The following is a 19,358-nucleotide window of genomic DNA, read 5'->3' on the forward strand; positions in this document are numbered from 1 at the left end:
ACTTCTTCATCAAGCATGTCGGCAAATTCTTCTCCATCAACTTGTCTTGCTACATGAATGAGTTTCCTAACTTCTCCATCGAGCCTCAGTAAACTTTAAAATCATTCACGACTTCATAAGTTCTACCAGCAGGCATTTACAGTTTCTGGTTTTAATTGCTTCACAGCAGCTTTGATGAATGTATTGCGTTGGCAATAGCGAATGATTTCCAGCACTGCTTTATGTCCAGATGAAAGTCTGCATTCATTGCTGACTAAATGTGATCAAATATCAGGCAGGTGTATGTGGCCTTGACAAACCAAGTGACGCCTTGTCAAGTGGCTGAAGCAATGAGGTTGTATTTGAGGTAAAAATACAACTTTGACATTTTCATTTTCATAGCAGATTCAGGATGGCCAGGTGCATTGTCTATTAGTAATAGGATTTTAAATTCCAACCCTTCCTTTTCCAAATGTTTTTCACTTCTGGAAAGAAGCATTGGTGGAACCATTTCATAAACAAGATAATTTTCACCTAATTATGTTGTCAGAATATGGGCCGATAATTCCTGGTTTTGTCTCTGAGAGATTGTGGATGCTTCATTCTGTACACAACTCCTCCCTTTAACATCTGCCCTGCAGCATTGCCAATAGTAAGAGTTAATCTGTTCTTCCATGTTTTATGACCTGGTGCCTCCTTTGCACTTCTATGAAGGTAGGTTTGTTGCCGAATGCAAGTTTGTGTGCCTGACACACAATAAGGCCAAACAAACCCAAACGTCCAAGTTTGGAGCAGAGAAAGTTTTATTGCAAGGGCCAAGCAAGGAGAATGGGTGGCTCATACTTAAAAAAAAAAAAAACAGAACTCCCAGATGGTTTTTGGTTCTATTGGGCACCTTCTTCCAGAAAAGCCCAGTTTCGTCACATGAAGACTTGCTTTGGATGGTATCCTTTCTCTTCCATCAAATTCTTCAACTCTGCTGGAAATGTGGCAACAGCTTCTGAAGCTGAATCCAGCCTCCGTACCCTGACGCCAAATTAATTCTCAGAGACAGAGTTTTGGGTGAAGTAGAAAATAGCTTTATTGCTTTTCCAGGCAAAGGGCCACAGTGGGCTAATGCCCTCAAAACTGTGTATCTCAACCTGGAGGGGGTAGTGAGAAGTTTTATAGTAATGGTTCAAGGAGGGCGTGATCAGCTCGTGGACAATCTTCTAAGTAGTTGGTGGTGAGGTAAGTGGGAGTCAGCATCATCAACCTTCTGGTTCCAACCAGTCTGGGATCTGCGCGCTTGTGGGCAGCATACAGTTGATTTCTCCCACCTGGCGGGGGTTTCAGTATCTGCAAGATAGCAGATAACAAGATATTGTCACATATATCCCTTGACTGGGAAACAGGACCCTGCCCCAAGGCTGCATTATTGTTGGTTTTGACTGTCCCTACCTTGTCTCAGCATCCCATCCCTTCCCTAATTAGCAACTGTTTGAATCTGCTTTTGCAACTCAGGAAGGTCCTGGAGGCCGAAAGAAGCCTATTTCCTGTAACCAAGAAATGGCGTGAGTGGGTGGGGGAATTCCCTGGCCGTCCCATGGTTAGGACTCCGTGCTTTCACTGCCAGAGCCAGGGTTCAATCCCTGGTTGGGGAACTAAGATCCCTGCAAGCCGAGCAGTGTGGCCAAAAAAAGAAAAAAAGAAAAGAAATAGGGGACACAGAAAGGCTCTTGTGCCCAGGACCCCCACAGGGTCCTGCTCAGTATCACTTCTTTACTGGCAGACTCAGTCTCTCTGGCAATTTTTCTATTTTTCTGTCCAAAATACTCCTGAGTCTGTGTAACAATCCCTTATTTGCAGTAAATGGCTTGGTGTCACTCCCTTCAGAGGAGCCCTTGCTGAAGTCTTTATATAGGCTCGAAACTGAGCAGGACCCAGTGGGGCCCTCCTGGGTACAAAAGCCCCTCCATGTCCCCGTTTCTTGTCTGTGGAAAGAGGCTTTGGTCTCCTAGGCACAGGTGGAGGATGGTGACTGCATGCTGACCACAAGCACTAGATCCCAGACTGGTTGGAACCAGAAAGTCCATGATTAAGATTCCTGAAACATCACCCTGTTACCTCACCACCAACCAATCAGAAGAAAGTTATGCACCCTGCAGCCCTCACCCCAAATGTTGCCTTTAAAATTTCTTCCTTGAAAGAGTTTGGGTCTTTTGAGCACCAGACCATTGTTCCTCGCTTGGCCCTGCAATGGATCTTTGCTCCGAACTCCAACGTTTTGGTTGGTTTGGCTTCACTGGGTGTCAGACACATGAACTTGGCTTTGACAACAGGCTCAGTGCTTTCTGGGGCAACACGTTGTTGTCAACACAATATGTATTTTGTTCGTGTCTTCCACAAATTTAAAGCCTTTTCACTCTCAAGCACTTTTTATGCACTGCGGCCCTAACTTTTGCAGTTTGAGGTGCGACAGCAAAGATGGCACAGATTTTTTTCCTGCAGTTTCACAGAAAATTCATTCTTGCTGTAGATCTTAGCAACCTCAGCATACCGTTGTTTTTTTTCCTTATTGAGAACTTTCACCTGTTCACCTAAAGGAAGCCCCTCACAGCTTCTCTTTCGCTTATCCACATCACTAGCCATACTATTCTTGCACTTTGGGGCCATTATTAAGTAAAGTAAGGGTTACTTGAACACAAACACTGCCATATGCAGACAATCCATCTGATGAGAGACCGTCACTAAATGATTAAGGGGGCAGGTAGCATATACAGCGTGGATATGCTGGACAAAGGAATGATTCACTTCCCCGGGGGAGGGAGCAGGACAAGAGATTTCGACACACTGCTCCGGACAGCACAGCAATTAAAAACGTACGAATTATTTACTTATTTTCCATTCAGTAGTTTCAGGCCAGAGTCGGCCAAGCGGAACTGAAACCACGAAAAATCAGGCAAACTCCTGTACACGGAAAATGGCGCCAGCTCAGCCACCATCTTCTCCGTAGGTCCCCGGGCGGGCGGGCACAGCGCATATGCGCCGCCTGGCGTCCTCAGCGCGCCTGCGCGGGCGCAGAGCCTCCTCCCACCCCCCCCGCCCTACTCCCGCCGCCGCGGCTGCTGTGCTGACGGCGAGTGCCGGAGCTTCGGGTGAGTGTGAGCGCCTCAGCCCGGCTGGCGGGGGGCGCGCCATACTGCATGCGGGGTCGTCCCTCCTCTTGCCTTCTCCTTCCCCGCCTCATCACCCCAGTGCGGCCGGGCACCGGGTCAGCGCTGCCAGCCTCGTCTAGGTGTCCGGGCGCCCTCCGCCCTCCTCTCCTGGGGCCCCGGGGGCAGCCCGGCCTCCCTCGGCCGCTCCCCACCTGGGCGGCGGGGCCCAGGGCGAACCCGCCAGCGACAGCGTGCAGGCGGCAGCGACCGAGCCTCTGGGTGCCCAACAGCTCAGCCTCAGGGACCCACCGCAGGCGCGACCCCCTTTCCCGCTCCTGCTCTGCAGGCGGCGGAGCTCGGTGGGCCTCGGGGTCGGGCATTCGTGTGCCCCGTCCGCCCGGCGGGGGGCCTGGAAAATGGGCCGGGAGCTCGCCTTGCACCCGTGGGGTGCCGGTGCCGCAAAGAGTACCCTCTGGCTGGACCCGGTGACGACCATGCGAGGGAGGGGTTTCTTAGCCCCACGTTACAGATGAGGAAACTGAGGCACAGAGCGCTGAAGTGCCCTGCCCAAGGTCACGCGCCAGACGAGAGGCAGGAATGGCTCTTGAATTCAGGGTCTGGGGCTGTCAGGCTAGTGCGGTTGGAATTCGATCTTGTCCCTTTAAAAAAAATCTGAAATGCACTTTCATCTCTGGAGTTGCTTCTTCGACGTCATAAAAGTAGGCTGCAAAAACAGCATTTTCTTGTTGTTGGAGTACAATTGAGGTGTTACTGTAATAATGGTAATAGTAATGTTATTAATTAAGGGCTCACGTTCATCCAACGCTTGCTGTGTGCCAGGGCTCCTGCCAAACATTTTAAGGTTATCTCAGTATCTCAGCGCTTTGCCATCGGATGCGTCCTCCTTCCTTTTCATGCAGCTTTTTTTCTGCAGAGCTGGCCTCCCTGTCACAGATAAACTAGGCTTAGGATGCAGGGACGCTCTCAAGGTGGCTTACTGGCAGAGCAGGGGTAAGCCTTGTCTGCGTGAGTCCAGATTCTGTCCCCAGAGGATATTATTAGCCTTCCTTTTCTGGCTGCTAGGAGTGCAAGACTGGGATAGCTGGGCTGGTTGAATTTGGAGGTGACAGAGCAAATCTGGCGAGCATTCCCCTTATCCTGGGGCTTTCTGGCTCTATTCCAGTGCTGGGCTTGAACATCTCACTTAAGATGAAGTAAAAAGAGAAGGAGAGCATTGACAAGGTAGTGTTGCATCTGAGAAGCCTCACCGATTTAAAGTCCCAAAGGAATGGCTGTAAAAATATGCGAATGTTTCTTCCCCAAAACAACTAGCTCAAACTTTTTTTTTTCTTCCTTAGCAAACCCTCCTACACACTTCAAAACTCCATTAACTTACCACCTTTTCTGTGAAGCCTTCCTTGCTTCACTTTCCCAATTAGAATTACACACACATACATATGTATATGTGTGTGTGTGTAGGTAGGTAGGTAGGTAGATAGGGTAGAAGCTTCAGTCTTACCCTTTGGACTGTTAGCCCCTTGAGGTCAGGGGCCATCTTTGCAGCCCCAAGTGACTGGCTCATAGTAGGCCCTTGGTAAAGACTCAGTGAATTTCCGTTGCTCCTTTTCATTACTTAAAGGTGATGTTTTCCTGCCCTTCTGTTCCTCCTTCTTGCCCTTCAATTTCTATTAGCTGTCCTTCTCTTTAGTTTCAACTTCTGGTCATCACTGGCCACTCAGAGGTCTCTAGTCCACCCTGTTGTCTCTGAAAATTTGCAGAAAAAGGTCCTATGTCAGGAAGCCTGTTTATGCCCAAGGGTGGAGTTGGTATATGTCACCTAAGTGTACAGGACTGTTTTTATTTGCATGTTGCACTAAGGTAGCCTGAGGCTTATAGCTTTTTAGTCTATTCCTAAATACATGTAAGATTCATTTTTACATTCTTTCGCCTTACGTGGCTGACTGCCCCAGTGTTATCAGAGTAATCGCAATTTTTACCATAAATCATTTCATAGTATTTATAACAATAAATATTTGAAAGGGCCCTTTGGGAGGCAGTAGGTCTGCCAAAGTACATAGGTTCTCTACATAAAGGAAACTTCTAAAATAATTTTTCCAAATGATCTTCTGCAAATAGATTGAGCTGTTATGCATAAGGCATGGTGCTGGGTATGGTGGAAGAGTCTCTTAGTTCTTGTTCAAAGAGCTCACTAGCAAAGCGATATGATGGTATACTCAAGTATAATGGGATAAGATATTCCAATGTGAGACGTTTCATAAAGTCATACGTCGCTCAAGGCTGAAAGGAAGTGTTAGGTCATTGAGTCCAGCTGTCTTGCTTTTACGGCCTTCATCCTGAGAAGTGAGCTTGTCCAAGGTCGCAGAAGTGGTGCTACAACTTGAATATAGACTTTTTATCCATCAAAAGTTTATCAGTATTTCTCTCGGTGAATTTATCCTTAAAGACCGGCAACTTTATTAAAATTTGTGCTTAGAACAGGGGTGAGGAAGAGGTGACAAAAATATGATTCATGTCTTCAAGGGAAGAGTAAAGAACTGTTCTCTATCATTGGCATCAAGTGGAAAAGTCGTACCTAATTGTGAAATTGTATGGTAGAGGAACTAGGTATGTCATAGGAGGGGGAGGAGCAAGAGGGATCAGTAAGAGCTGTGGTACTGAGAGCACTTTGGGGAGGATCGAGGACTTTCTGGGCTTTAACAGATTGGTATGATCAGAATTAATCAAAAGGACAAGAAATGCATTTTGAAATAGGGTGGTAAAACCAAAGCAAGGTTACAATGCCTGACAATATAATGTTTAAGGGACAATGAAAATAAAAAACCGGCTTGGGGCTTCCCTGGTGGCACAGTGGTTAAGAATCCGCCTGCCAATGCAGGGGACGCGGGTTCGAGCCCTGGTCCGGGAAGATCCCGCGTGCCGGGGAGCAACTAAGACCATGTGCCACAGCTACTGAGCTTGCGCTCTAGAGCCTGTGAGCCACAACTACTGAGCCCGCGAGCCACAGCCACTGAAGCCCATGTGCCCAGAGCCCACGCTCTGCAACAAGAGGAGCCACCGCAATAAGAAGCCTGCGCACCACGATGAAGAGTAGCCCCCACTCACCACAACTAGAGAAAGCCCGCACACGAAGACCCAATGCAGCCAAAAAAAAACCCAGCTTGACCAAGGTGGCTTGACTGTTAGAGGAGTGGTTCTCAACCATTAGTGTGCATCTGAATTACCTGGAGAGTTAATTAAAACACAGATTGTGGGGTCCCCACCTCCAGAGATTCTGATTCAGTAGGTCTGGAGTGGGGCCTGAGAATTTGTATTGCTAACAAGTTCCCAGATGATGCCGATGCTTCTGATCCAGGGACAGCACTTTGAGAACTTGAGCTGGATTAGAAAGTTGAGAAGCGGGGCTTCCCTGGTGGTGCAGTGGTTAAGAATCCGCCTGCCAATGCAGGAGACATGGGTTCGAGCCCTGGTTCAGGAAGATCCCACATGCCACGGAGCAACTGAGCCTGTGTGCCACAACTACTGAGCCTGCGCTCTAGAGCCCGTGAGCCACACCTACTGAGCCCGCGTGCCACAACTACTGAAGCCCGCGTGCCTAGGGCCCGTGCTCTGCAACAAGAGAAGCCACGACAATGAGAAGCCCACACACCAAAACGAAGAGTAGCCCCCGCTTGCCACAACTAGAGAAAGCCCGTGCGTAGCAACAAAGACCCAACAGAGCCAAAAATGAATAAATAAATATATTTATTTTTAAAAAAAGAAAAAAGTTGAGAAGCTAGAGTTAGAAACTGTCAACTTGTTCCAAAAAAGTGTAAGAGTGTGTGTGTGTGTGTGTGTGTGTGTGTGTTATATACCAGCATAGGAAAGTTCTGGAAAGATACATTCCAGATTGTAATAGTAGTCATTTCTGGGAGTGGGATTTAGGAGGTTGGAGAATTCACTTTCACTCCATACCTTTCGATACTATTTTTGCATTGTGCACATATAGCTTTTGTATTTTAAAAAGGGAAGAAAAGTAAGAGTCCTTTTTGAAGATATGCACTAAAATATTTATGGATTTAAAAAAGAGCTTGCTAAAGTAATCTAGTGTCATACAACAAACATTTTTAGAGTGTCTGCTCTATGCCAGTTGCTGCTGGTTCTGGAAATACAAAGCCTTTGGTAAAGCTTGTAGTCTGGTGATCGAGATGGGTAGATTGCAGCTCTGCTGAGTATCACGTGAGCTTCCTAAGCTCAAGGACAAGGGTCTAGCTCTGTGCAGATAATAAGCACTTGGTAAATGATGAATGAATGAGCAAATCCAGGCAAGAAGTGAGGACAGTCAGAAAGAAAAGGAAAGGGCAAATGGGAGATTCTGGAAGAAAAATTGACAAACCTGAATAGAGATGATGAAAAGAAAGGGTGTATCAAGGACTTTCAAGTCCAAAGATTGATAACATTTGGGTTTACTGCAGAACTGGATGTCCAGTCATCTATTCTGAAAGACCTTTTTAAACCATCCCCCCCAGTCCCACTTTTTTCTTTTTTTAAGAGACTGCTTGAAAATAGCACGCAAAAACTTAACTAGATTTAGTATGAGTATTTACCAGGGCTTTCTTTGGTAAATGAAACATTTTTTCTTTAATCACAGTGCTAATTCTAATGTATTTATAAATATTTATCTATCTATTTAGCTGCACTGGGTCTTAGTTGTGACATGCGGGATCTTTTTAGTTGAGGCATGCGGGCTCTTAGTTGCGGCATGCATGCAAGATCTAGTTCCCTGACCAGAGATGGAATCCAGGCCCCCTGCATCGGGAGCACAGAGTTTTAACCACTGGACCACCAGGGAAGTCCCTTCTCTCCCACTTTTTTTTTTTGGTGATATGCGGGCCTCTCCCTGTTGTGGCCTCTCCTGTTGTGGAGCACAGGCTCCGGATGTGCAGGCTCAGCGGCCATGGCTCACGGGCCCAGCTGCTCTGTGGCATGTGGGATCTTCCCGGACTGGGGTGCAAACCTGTGTCCCCTGCATCGGCAGGCGGACTCTCAACCACTGCGCCACCAGGGAAACCCTCCCCCACTTTTTGTTTGGAGGTGCTACTTTTTATATTCTTCAGAGATTCAATATAGGAAATTAAAATTAATTTCCCTAATAGAGGAGTTTAGCTATATCATTTGATTGTAATCCCTTTACCACCTAAAAATGCCCACAGTCTACAGTTTGAGTTTTCAATTGACCAAATATAAATTTCTGATACAGCCACTCTTCATACTTGATTTTATTACTAATTATTTTAAGGTTTTTTTGGTTGTTATAAATTTTGCAGTATCTTTTTAAAGGTAATGCTGTTTCAGGTTTGGAGCCAGTTATGTTTGTGAGTGTGATGGCCCAAAAACTCATATATCAGGATAAGGAAAATTTAGCTCATAAATACTTGCTTCTCTTTTCTAATGATAACTTAAGAGGAGAAGTCATGTCAGCTTTTCATTTAATTGGTAGTTGTCATATGATAATCTTTCCAGAACCACCATTTGCTTTCAAAAGAGACACAGTTGTTTATTAAAAATGACAGTTTTATCCTTATAGTGCTTCTATACTTTTAAGCCTGAACTTTCAACTTGAGGATAAAAATGAATGCTTTTTGAAATTGTGAGATTTCTTAGCTCTAAAACCATTTAATTTGAAACCTAATAATTGGCAGAGAAAGGAGAAGAGAGGAATCAGGCTATTATCTCTTTATCCCCGTAGTTGAGAAAGCTCTGGGGACCAGGCTTTCTGGGACCCAGGTTTTTAACCAGGATGTTGACTAAAGTGTAACTTAGGGTGATTAGACAGTCCACAGGGTAATTGCTTTTCAAATACTTCCAGATTGGTGCAGGTCTCTCCTATTCATTGAAGTAATAATGATGATAATAATAATACCTAAACTTTGTTTGGTGCTTCTCAGTTTTGAAAATTCTTTGATCATTAAGATCCTGGTAGACTCCAGTAGCCAAAGCTGAAAAAAATAAGTAGAAGAATTAATGGTCAGTTGGCATCAAGTGGAAAAGTCGTTTATAGAGGTCTGCCCAAGCTCTAGCGGCTGCTCAGGTGCAAATCCTTATTCTGCCCCTTGCTAGCTGTGTGACCTTTGGCAGATTACAGAACCTCTCCAAGCCTCAGTTTCTTCATCTGTAAAATGGGGAGATTACAGTACTATCTTATAAGTGTGTGGGAAAATAAAATGGAATAATGGATGAAACTGCTTATTCTGGTATCTGGCATAGAGTCAGTGATCATACAGTATCTTATGAGCATCAAGTTAGTATGAGTATTAAGTATTGCCTCTTAGGGCTCTTATTTGTCCTTTACCTCCACTCACGTTGTCTTAAAGAACAGATTGTGTTCAGGGATTCTATCTTATAGCTGGTGGGAGCTTGGAACCCATCCCAAGAGCACGTACGAGAGCCTTGCCAGCAGTAGCTTTCCTGGTGTCAAGAGTTGGAGACAGAGGGTAGCGGTTCTGCTTCTAAAGTGACTTTAGTATGGCCCCCTTGTTAGAGCTTCAGCTGGTTGATGGGTGTCTGGGATTAACAAGAACTCCCCTAGATGTGTGTTGCTTTGTTCTAGTAGCTATCTGTACCAGTACCCTGGGATGAATAGAATGGTTATACAAGCAGACTCAGATCCCCAGCTTGGCAGTCTCTGCAGACCTCCCGTTTACCACCTGCTGCCAGAATCCAGGAGTGACACGACAGGAAGGTGGGCCTATTGTGAGGGGTGCTGCTCTTTTCCTTTTAGAAAAACACAAGGTGTGTGGACAGCCCTTATCCAGGGCTGAGGACTGTAGAGAGACTTACTGTTAAAATGAGGGTCTGGGGCTTCCCTGGTGGCTCAGTGGTTGCGAGTCCGCCTGCCGATGCAGGGGACGCGGGTTCGTGCCCCCTGGTTTGTATTTAATACTGTTAAACATCTGTGTAGTATCTTGTATTGTTGACTGTTTCATTATGGAGTGTATCTTGTAACTGTCAGTTGATGGATGGCTCTCTGTGACCTGACTCCAGTGGACATTTTTAGCTTTATCACCTATTACCAACAGCACGCTTCTGCTCTTGCCAAACTGGAACGTTTTCCAGCGGTGCTTTCTCATCATCTTGCATTTTCGTTCTCCTCCCTTTCTGGTATTCCTTCGTTTATTCTCTCATCCTGACCTATAGGAATGGTATCTGTTCTTCAAGGTCCAGTTCAAATATTACCTCCTCCATGAAACTTTTTCTCAGCACCACAACCTGCATTGAGTGACCTTTGCTGTAAGCCCCTGTAACCCTTAGAGCAGTGGTTCTCAGCTGGGGGTGACTTTGCCCGCCCAGAGGACATTTGGCAATACCTGGAGATATGTTTCGTTGTCACAACTGTGGGAGGAGGGTGCTGCTAGCATTCAGTGGGTGGAGGCCAGGGATGCTACTAAACATGCTACCCAGGACAGCCCCACAACAAAGGATTATCTGGCCTAAAGTATCGGTGGTGCTGAGGTTGAGAAAATGCCTTAGAGTTTGTCCAATTCACAGGCTCATGTTTATCCTGCCTCGAACTGTAGTGATTTGTTTATAGACTTAATCTCCCCCACTCAATTGAATTAATGCGTGAAGGCAGACTCCAGTTCCAAATCTGGGCTTTCTTGTTATTAACTTCATATTAAGGTTTAATCCTAGAGCCTGTGGCCAGATCCTAACTGCACAGTGTAACTGAGGACCAGAGATAAAGAGGTCCTTAGTGTGGGATGGGCACAGCGAGGCAATCAGCTGAATTTCTCTCCTTTTTACCTCCAGGTCTTTCCATGTGTGATAACCTGGGAGGAGCTGTGGTCCAGGGCGTAGAGTAATAAGCATTTGGGATCAGAAGAAAATTGGATTTTGGTTCGAGCCATTGCATTTATTAGTTGTGTTTTTTGGTCAGTCCATTTCACCTCTTTAAGCCTCAGTTTCCTCATCTCTGCAATAGAAATGATGCAGTGCCCCAGTGTTGTACCTCAGTGCCATCGTGATAATCCAGTGAGATGGTAGGTCTTTAACCTAAATTGTAAAGTGCTGTAATAATCATTTAGCCAGGGGTTTATAGGTAAAAAGAGAGGACGTGAGTCAGCTTGCTGTAGGAACACCACTGTCCACTTTCCCAGCCAGTCCTCTGGCCACTTCCTGCAGCTTTCCAGTCGTAACTGCTTCAGCACCAGCTCCAGCTGACCCCTTCCAGGTCAGTCTCCTTAGTGTGCCTCCCTCATTTGCTGCCTTCATTTTGGTTTGGTTATCTGCCTGCAATCTTGCCAAAACCAAAAGTGACTGATTCTGCCCTTAGAATACAAGCTAGTGGCCGGGTGTCAGGACATTCTGGCAAAGCATGATGAAGGCCAAACAAATTACCTGGGTCACAGGGAAAAGCGACAAAATAAGACAGTGTAGGGCTTCCCTGGTGGCGCAGTGGTTGAGAGTCCGCCTGCCGATGCAGGGGACACAGGTTTGTGCCCCGGTCCGGGAGGATCCCACATGCCACGGAGCGGCTGGGCCCGTGAGCCATGGCCACTGAGCCTGCGCGTCCGGAGCCTGTGTTCCGCAGCGGGAGAGGCCACAGCAGTGAGAGGCCCGCGTACCGCCAAAAAAAAAGTAAGGGGGGGGCATTATCTTTTTTTAAAAAAATAAATTTATTTATTTTATTATTATTTTTTAAATCTTTGGCTGGGTTGGGTTTTCACTGATGCACACAGGCTTTCTCTAGTTGCGGCGAGCGGGGGCTACTCTTCTTCGCAGTGCGCGGGCTTCTCATCGTGGTGGCTTCTCTTGCTGCGGAACACGGGCTCTACGCACACGGGTTTCAGTAGTTGTGGCACGCAGGCTCAGTAGTTGTGGCTCACAGGCTCTAGAGCGCAGGCTCAGCAGTTGTGGTGCATGGGCTTAGTTGCTCCGCAGCATGTGGGATCTTCCCGGACCAGGGATCAAACCCGCGTCCCCTGCATTGGCAGGAGGATTCTTAACCACTGTGCCACCAGGGAAGTCCAGGCCATTGTCTTTTGACAGGGATTGGCATTAAAATCTAGAAAAAATAAGATTCAGTACTCCATGCTAAAAAGCCCATGACTATGACTTATTAAACATCTAGAAAATGACATTTCTGAATTTAAGTGCAAGCAAAAATGACCAAGAGAGGCACCAGTGTTCTTTGATACTCAGAGTCAGCACTGAGAGGGCCTTTAAAGATCATCAAGATTACTGACTTTTAATTATTGCACCAAAACCCTGATTCTTCTAGTCATGGAAAGAGCGCATCAGATGTGGACTCTAGACCTAGGTGGGCCCCTACCTAGCTGAGTGGCACTAAGCAAAGCATTTCTTCTTTCTAGACCTCAGTTTCCCCATCTGTCAAGAGAAAAGGCTGGGCAGGATGACATTTTAGGCCCCTGATAGGACTGACACTCTGTGACCCAAAAGCTCCCTGTAAATGTAGTACTTTACATATTCCCCAGGGTAAGCACTCCCCTATCCTCTGCTTCATAGGGCTCTTACTATAATCCTAAGAGGTCACCCAGTTATCAGTCTAATGAGGTTCAGCGATGAGCTGAAGGTCACTCAGCAAGTCAGTGGGAGGCTGCACTTGGCCCGATTCCAGGGACATGAGGGTCTCAGGCTTTTATCTTACTCTACACTGTTTATTTAGTCAGAAAAGCTCACTGAGATTTCCAGTGCTTAAAAACATTGTTTTGCTACTTTAAAAAGACAATAAGGAACTATACATAGTATTGGCTTTCTAAACCATACACTGTATTTTTTTTTTGGGGGGGGTGGTACGCGGGCCTCCCACTGCTGTGGCCTCTCCCGTTGCAGAGCACAGGCTCCGGACGCGCAGGCTCAGCGGCCATGGCTCATGGGCCCAGCCGCTCCGCGGCATGTGGGATCTTCCCAGACCAGGGCACGAACCGGTGTCCCCTGCATCGGCAGGCGGACTCTCAACCACTGCGCCACCCCCTTTTTTTTTCGTTGGCCATGCCGCACAGCTTGTGAGATCTTAGTTCCTGAACCACGGATTGAACCCAGGCCCCCAGCAGTGAGAACGTGGAGTCCTAATTACTGGCCTGCCAGGGAATTCCCGCTAATGGCCCTTTCTTAGTCCTCCTCCTCTTTTCTGCTTCAGCATTTGGCAGTTTCCCTCCCCTTCCATGTAACTTGGTCTTCTTCCTTGGCTTCTTTGATGTTGTATTTCTGCTTTTCCTCTTGCATCTCTGAGCTTTTTTTTTGGTTGTGCCAGGCCTTAGTTGCGGCACGCGGGCTCCTTAGTTGTGGCATGCAAACTCTTAGTTGTGGCAGGCACGTGAGATCTAGTTCCCTGACCAGGGATCGAGCCCAGGACCCCTGCATTGGGAGCACGTAGTCTTATCCACTAGGCCATCAGGGAAGTCCCTCTGAGTTTTCTTTTTCTTTGTTTCTTTTCCGTCACTGAGCTGTCTTTCAGAAGAACCCAGGGCCTGCAGCTCCTCCTTGTCTCTGGTTTGGTGAGCGCCTACAGATTTTCCTCACTAATTCTGACTCCTACCTGTGTATCTCTTGGAAGGCCAAATTTCAGCTCTGGTTCAAAAGTGGTTTTTTCACCAATTTCTCTGGTATTGTGTCTCAGTTCCCCCATTCCCGTTAACAGTGCCATCATTTCTTTATCCCTAGAAACCGTGGCAAAATCTGGCTCTTCTCTGATCTCAGGCTATTTTTTACCAACCATATACCCCAGATCTCCCTTTTTCTTTCTTTTTTTTTTGAATTTTATTTATTTTTTATACAGCAGGTTCTTATTAGAATAAGAATCTCCCAATCTCCAAATTCATCACACCACCACCACCACCCCTACCGCTTTCCCCCCTTGGTGTCCATACGTTTGTTCTCTATATCTGTGTCTCTATTTCTGTGCTGCAAACCGGTTCATCTGTACCATTTTTCTAGGTTCCACATATATATGTTAATATGCGATATTTGTTTTTCTCTTTCTGACTTAGTTCACTCTGTATGACAGTTTCTAGATCTATCCACGTCTCTACAAATGACCCAGTTTCGTTCCTTTTTATGACTGAGTAATATTCCATTGTATATATGTACCACATCTTCTTTATCCATTCGCCTGTCGATGGGCATTTAGGGTGCTTCCATGACCTGGCTGTTGTAAATACTGCTGCAGTGAATATTGGGGTGCATGTGTCTTTTTGAATTATGGTTTTCTCTGGGTATATGCCCAGGAGTGGGATTGCTGGGTCATATGGTAGTTCTATTTTTAGTTTTAAGGAACCTCCATACTGTTCTCCATAGTGGCTGTATCAATTTACATTCCCACCAACAGTGCAAGAGGGTTCCCTCTTCTCCACACCCTCTGCAGCATTTATTGTTTGTAGATTTTTTGATGATGGCCATTCTGACTGCTGTGAGGTGCTACATCACTGTAGTTTTGATTTGCATTTCTCTAATAATTAGTGATGTTGAGCAGCTTTTCATGTGCTTCTTGGCCATCTGTATGTCTTCTTTGGAGAAATGTCTGTTTAGATCTTCTGCCCATTTTTGGATTGGGTTGTTTTTTTTTTAATATTGAGCTGCATGAGCTGTTTATATATTTTGGAGATTCATCCTTTGTCCGTTGATTTGTTTGCCAATATTTTCTCCCATTCTGAGGGTTGTCTTTTCGTCTTGTTTGTAGTTTCCTTTGCTTTGCAAAACCTTTTAAGTTTCATTAGGTCCCATTTGTTTATTTTTGTTTTTATTTCCATAACTCTAGGAAGCAGATCAAAAAAGAGCTTGCTGTGATTTATGTCAAAGAGTGTTCATCCTATGTTTTCCTCTAAGAGTTTTATAGTGTCCAGTCTTACATTTAGGTCTTTAATCCATTTTGAGTTTATTTTTGTGTATGGTGTTAGGGAGTGATCTAATTTCATTCTTTTACATGTAGCAGTCCAGTTTTCCCAGCACCACTTATTGAAGAGACTGTCTTTTCTCCATTGTATATCCTTGCCTCCTTTGTCATAGATTAGTTGACCATAGGTACATGGGTTTATCTCTGGGCTTTCTATCCTGTTCCATTGATCTATATTTCTGTTTTTGTGCCAGTACCATATTGTCTTGATGACTGTAGCTTTGTAGTATAGTCTGAAGTCAGGGAGTCTGATTCCTCCAGCTCCATTTTTTCCCCTCAAGACTGCGTTGGCTACTTGCAGTCTTTTGTCTCTCCATACAAATTTTAAGACTTTTTGTTCTAGTTCTGTAAAAAACGCCACTGGTAATTTGATAGGGATTACACTGAATCTGTAGATTGCTTTGGGTAGTATAGTCATTTTCACAATATTGATTCTTCCAATCCTAGAACATGGTATATCTCTCCATCTGTTTGTGTCATCTTTGATTTCTTTCATCAGTGTCTTATAGTTTTTTGAGTTCAAGTCTTTTACCTCCTTAGGTGTTTATTCCTAGGTATTTTATTCTTTTTGTTGCAATGGTGAATGGGATAGTTTCCTTAATTTCTCTTTCTGATCTTTCATTGTTAGTGTATAGTGATGCAAGAGATTTCTGTGCATTAATTTTGTATCCTGCAACTTTACCAAATTCATTGATGAGCTCTCGTAGTTTTCTGGTGGCATCTTTAGGATTCTCTATGCATAATATCATGTCATCTGCAAACAGTGACAGTTTTACTTCTTCTTTTCCAATTTGTATTCCTTCTATTTCTTTTTCTTCTCTGATTGCTGTGGCTGGGACTTCCAAAACTATGTTGAATACTAGTGGTGAGAGTGGACATCCTTGTCTCATTCCTGATCTTAGAGAAAATGCTTTCAGTTTTTCACCATTGAGAATGATGTTTGCTGTGGGTTTGTCGTATATGGCCTTTATTATATTGAGGTAGTTTCCCTCTATGCCCACTTTCTGGAGAGTTTTTATCATAAGTGGGTGTTGAATGTTGTCAAAAGCTTTTTCTGCATCTATTGAGATGATCATATGGTTTTTATTCTTCAATTTGTTAATATGATTGATCACATTGATTGATTTACGTATATTGAAAAATCCTTGCATCCCTGGGATAATTTGCACTTGACCATGGTGTATGATCCTTTTAATGTGTTGTTGGATTCTGTTTGCTACTATTTTGTTGAGGATTTCTGCATCTATATTCATCAGTGATATTGTTCTGTAATTTTCTTTTTTTGTAGTATCTTTGTCTGGTTTTGGTATCAGGGGGATGGTGGCCTCATAGAGTGAGTTTGGGAGTTTTCCTTCCTCTGCAAGTTTTTGGAAGAGTTTGAGAAGGGTGGGTGTTAGCTCTTCTCTAAATATATGATAGAATTCACCTGTGAAACCATCTGGTCCTGGACTTTTGTTTGTTGGAAGATTTTTCATCACAGTTTCAATTCATTACTTGTGATTGGTCTTTTCATATTTTCTGTTTCTTCCTGGTTCAGTCTTAGAAGGTTATACCTTTCTAAGAATTTGTCCATTTCTTCCAGGCTGTACATTTTATCGGCATAGAGTTGCTTGTAGTAGTCTCTTAGGATGCTTTGTATTTCAGCGGTGTCTGTTGTAACTTCTCCTTTTTCATTTCTAATTTTATTGATTTGAGTCCTCTCCCTCTTCTTCTTGATGAGTCTGGCTAATGGTTTATCAATTTTGTTTATCTTCTCAAAGAACCAGCTTTTAGTTTTATTGTTCTTTGCTATTGTTTTCTTTGTTTCTATTTCATTTATTTCTGCTCTGATCTTTATGATTTCTTTCCTTCTGCTAACTTTGGGTTTTGTTTGTTCTTCTTTCTCTAGTTCCTTTAGGTGTAACGTTAGATTGTTTATTTGAGATTCTTCTTGTTTCTTGAGGTAGGTTTGTACAGCTATAAACTTCCCTCTTAGAACTGCTTTTGTTGCATCCCATAGGTTTTGGATGGTCGTGTTTTCATTGTTATTTGTCTCTAGGTATTTTTTGATTTCCTCTTTGATTTCTTCAGTGATCTCTTGGTTATTTAGTAACGTATTGTTCAGCCTCCATGTGTTTGTGTTTTTTACATTTTTTTCCCTGTAATTGATTTCTAATCTCATAGCATTGTGGTCAGAAAAGATGCTTGATATGATTTCAATTTTCTTAAGTTTACTGAGGCTTGATTTGTGATCCAAGATGTGATCTATCCTGGAGAATGTTCCCTGTGCACTTGAGAAGAAAGTGTAATCTGCTGTTTTTGGGTAGAATGTCCCAAAAATATCAATTAAATCTACCTGGTCTATTGTGTCATTTAAAGCTTGTGTTTCCTTATTAATTTTCTGTTTGAATGACCTGTCCATTGGTGTAAGTGAAGTGTTGAAGTCCCCCACTATTACTGTGTTACTGTCGATTTCCTCTTTTATAGCTGTTAGCAGTTGCCTTACGTATTGAGGTGCTCCTATGTTGAGTGCATATATATTTATAATTGTTATATCTTCTTCTTGGATTGATCCCTTGATCATTATGTAGTGTCCTTCCTTGTCTCTTGTAACATTCTTTATTTTAAAGTCTATTTTATCTCATATGAGTATTGCTACTCCAGCTTTCTTTTGATTTCCATTTGCATGGAATATCTTTTTCCATCCCCTCACTTTCAGTCTGTATGTGTCCCTAGGTCTGAAGTGGGTCTCTTGTAGACAGCATATATATGGGTCTTGTGTTTGTATCCATTCAGCTAGCCTGTGTCTTTTGGTTGGAGCATTTAATCCATTCACGTTTAAGGTAATTATCGATATGTATGTTCCTATGACCATTTTCTTAATTGTTTTGGGTTTGTTTTTGTAGGTCCTTTTCTTCTCTTGTGTTTCCCACTTAGGGAAGTTCCTTTAGCATTTGTTGTAGAGCTAGTTTGGTGGTGCTGAATTCTCTTAGCTTTTGCTTGTCTGTAAAGCTTCTGATTTCTCCATCGAATCTGAATGAGATCCTTGCCGGGTAGAGTAATCTTGGTTGTAGGTTCTTCCCTTTCATCACTTGAAGTATATCATGGCACTCCCTTCTGGCTTGTAGAGTTTCTGCTGAGAAATCAGCTGTTAACCTTATGGGAGTTCCCTTGTAATGTTATTTGTCGTTTTTCCCTTGCTGCTTTCAATAATTTTTCTTTGCCTTTAATTTTTGCCAATTTGATTACTATGTGTCTCAACATGTTTCTCCTTGGGTTTATCCTGTATGGGACTCTCTGTGCTTCCTGGACCTGGGTGGCTGTTTCCTTTCCCGTGTTAGGGACGTTTTCGACTATAATCTCTTCAAATATTTTCTTGGGTCCTTTCTCTCTTTCTTCTCCTCTGGGGCCCCTGTAATGCAAATGTTGTTGCATTTAATGTTGTCCCAGAGGTCTCATAGTCTGTCTTCATTTCTTTTCATTCTTTTTTCTTTATTCTGTTCTGCAGCAGTGAATTCCACCATTCTGTCTTCCAGGTTGCTTATCCGTTCTTTTGCCTCAGTTATGCTGCTATTGATTCCTTCTAGTGTATTTTTCATTTCAGTTATTGTATTGTTCATCTCTGTTTGTTTGTTCTTTAACTCTTCTAGGTTTTTGTTCTTTAATTCTTCTAGGTCTTTGTTAAACATTTCTTGCATCTTCTCGATCTTTGCCTCCATTGTTTTTCCGAGGTCCTGGATCATCTTCACTATCATTATTCTGAATTCTTTTTCTGGAAAGTTGCCTGTCTCCACTTCATTTGGTTGTTTTTCTGGGGTTTTATCTTATCCCTTCATCTGGTACAAAGTCCTCTGCCTTTTCATCTTGTCTATCTTTCTGTGAATGTGGTTTTCCTTCCACTGGGTGCAGAATTTTAGTTCTTCTTGCTTCTGCTCTCTGCCCTCTGGTGAATGAGGCTATCTCCCTTTTTCTTTATCTCTGTGATTCCAATAGCATGGTCAGACTCTTGTCATCTTTCAGCTCGATTTCTGCAGCAATCTTCTCTCTTTCTCCAATGTATTCCCCCTCTAGTTGGTCTGGCCTGTTGAATATTTTTAAAACCCCATCTAATTTATTGCAATCATTTTTGGTTGAAGGCAGGATGAAATTAGATTAACAGAGTCTATCTCTACCCCGCCCTCATCATCTCTATTAGGGATTGTTGCTAATAATCAAGCCTTTCATTTCTTCACCTTCACCTCAGATGATACCCACTTCTCCTCAGCTGATGAGGTCATATATTGGACTGTCATTGCTCAAAACTGATTATATCTGAGATCCTAAACAAGATCCCCAGGTGATTGATTGTACATTAA

General features: G+C 43.9%; 1 protein-coding gene across 2 annotated transcripts in view; it reads left to right on the plus strand.

Annotated features, from left to right (window-relative positions):
• The first annotated feature begins 2,918 nt into the window (after positions 1–2,918).
• NDRG3 (NDRG family member 3) overlaps positions 2,919–19,358 on the plus strand; it is a 92,516-nt gene continuing 76,076 nt past the window's right edge. The window contains exon 1 of one of the 2 annotated variants that reach the window (XM_032606046.1): positions 2,919–3,116. The gene's annotated coding sequence lies outside the window, so the exon portion shown is untranslated. The remainder of the gene's footprint in view (positions 3,117–19,358) is intronic. The other variant, XM_032606045.1, reaches the window with a different exon arrangement.

The sequence above is a fragment of the Phocoena sinus genome, chromosome 15, assembly GCF_008692025.1.
Source record: "Phocoena sinus isolate mPhoSin1 chromosome 15, mPhoSin1.pri, whole genome shotgun sequence".
Lineage (NCBI taxonomy): Eukaryota > Metazoa > Chordata > Mammalia > Artiodactyla > Phocoenidae > Phocoena > Phocoena sinus.